Raw genomic sequence first — 2,261 nt, 5'->3', positions numbered from 1 at the left:
GAAGACTATCGTATGTTGATGATAAATATTGATAAGTCTTAGATATAGTATTAGAATGGAAAAATCCATTAGATAATCAGTGCTTAGATCTATTCAAGATTTGCGTCGATACCTCGTTGATTCACCATGAATCCCATGAACTTCCTTGAGCCTACTCTGTAGACACACTTCAATGGGTTTAACTTCATTTGGTAACGTCTCTAGATTCTGCATGTAACATTGAGTTATTCGACATGATCATTTGCCTTTCTTCTAGCGTCGAATGTTGATGGAGAATTTTTGTAATAACACAAAATAGGCGAGCACTCAAAGTAAAATAACTCAACATATGGTAAAGAACATGAAAAGTTATAGTGGTTCAACAAATTATGCCTACGTCCACTTTGAGTGCAACACATTTATTAGCCTTTTCTTTTCGTTCAAATTTTTTTGATTGTTAGACTTAACAGAAGATTCGTTCAATCCTCGTAGCGATATACATGTTGTCTACTTGCTATCAGGAATAGATCACACATTTCTCATAAGAAAGTGTCTCAATATTGCAAGCACATATCCTTGAGATGAGTGAGGTAGTTCTCGTATGTCATAGCTCAAATGGCGAGTTAGCACCATGAACTCACATCCTTTAATCCAATGCGAGTTGTTGTAGGTCTGCAAACATCTTGGCGAGCTCAACTAAGCCAATTCACCTAGTGGTGTACAACAAAGTCGTTCTCACACATTGGATAAAAATACCCTAAAAAAATAAGATACCCATTCCAACCTAACAAAAAAGTAATAATATATGTAAAGGAAAAATACCAATTTGGCCCCTGTGTTTTGCCCAAATACTCGATCGGTCCCATTGTTTTGTTAAATGATAAATCAGACCATGTGCTTTGCAAAATGAATCAATTTAATACCCTAGATCCAATTTTGGTCAAACTATTTTCAAATATGACCAAAATGCCCTTAAGTCTTATTGAATATTGAATTTTAAACTATATTAAATTTAATTTTTAAAATTAAAACCAAAATTGAAAAATTTAATATTTAATTTAATAAAATTAAAAAAAATTATAATTTTAATCTCCATAGAAAACTTAATCAAATAAACTAATTTTGTTTAAATAAACTTAATTTAAGCTAAAACTAAATAAAATTAAAAACAAACAAAAACCCTAAAGTTAAACCATTTCCCCTTCCCATTTGTCTTCTTCTTCTTCTTTGGATTTGTTGGCTGGAGCCTCAGCCCCGACTCCTCCAGATCCTAGCCTGCCAGATGTCGACTCCTCCAGATCCTAGCCCGCCAGATCCTTACCTAACTTTGCTGATCCCAACCTAGATTTGGGTCCCATTTCCTCTGCCAGACCTTGCGTCGTTGCCACAAGCTCATCCACAAACCCGCCCTTAAATGTTTGCTTGAGTGTCGATCGTAACCCATACCTGGGTCCCGTTTCCCTTGCTAGACCTTGCGTCCCCATCCCTGCAACACATATACAAAGAAGAGAAAGAACGAAGGAGAGAGAGTGAAGCAAAGATCTGGTTTGCTTTGTGAATTTTGAGGTTTCTTCCTCTACATTTGATTTTTTTATTTTCTTCTACAAGCTCTTTGATTTTGGTATGGAGTTTTAGTTCAAGTGATTGAGGGTTTTAGATTTATTGTGTTGCAGTGATAAACAAAGAAAGAGATGAGAGGCTGGGACTAGAGACAGTACAAGCATGGGTCGAGTTTCTTGTTGGTGTTGGTGGCTCTGAGAATTTCAGATTGTTCTTGGAGACTATATGCATTTGATTTTTCTATTCTGTAGTTTTGCATTTGTTTAATTTGATTGAGTTTTGTTTTTTTTTTACTTTGTTTAATTTTTGTTTTAGATTTTTAGATAAAATAGTTTTAGTTTTTTTTAATTAATTAAAAATATTTACGTTTTTCTATATAATTTGTTTTATTTTAAATTAAATTTATTTTTATTTGAAAATCTATTTTTAATTCATTAATTAATAAAACTCGATGGCATTTTGGTCATTTTCAAAAATTGTTTGACCAAAATGGGGCTCAGGGTATCATTTTGATCCGTTTTACAAAAACAGAGAGTCCGATTTGCCATTTAACAAAACACGGGGGTCGATCGAGTATTCGGGCAAAACATAGGGGCCAAATTAGTACTTTCCCATATGTAAATTATATATACAATTTTATCATTACAAGTTGTTGACGGTGAGAACTCGTCAACTAAGTTGAGTTGGAAAATATTATCAAGTAAAGATAGCCAATGAAAAAG

General features: G+C 33.6%; 1 long non-coding RNA gene across 1 annotated transcript; it reads left to right on the top strand.

Moving 5' to 3' along the window:
• Positions 1–1,034: 1,034 nt before the first annotated feature.
• On the top strand, positions 1,035–1,940 carry LOC133804759 (uncharacterized). Its single transcript, XR_009878607.1, has 2 exons — positions 1,035–1,545; positions 1,653–1,940. It is a non-coding gene; the product is annotated as an uncharacterized LOC133804759 (long non-coding RNA).
• The last annotated feature ends 321 nt before the right edge of the window (positions 1,941–2,261 follow it).

The sequence above is a fragment of the Humulus lupulus genome, chromosome X (genome assembly GCF_963169125.1).
Source record: "Humulus lupulus chromosome X, drHumLupu1.1, whole genome shotgun sequence".
NCBI classification, from domain to species: domain Eukaryota; kingdom Viridiplantae; phylum Streptophyta; class Magnoliopsida; order Rosales; family Cannabaceae; genus Humulus; species Humulus lupulus.
This window is presented reverse-complemented; position numbering and strand designations above follow the sequence as displayed.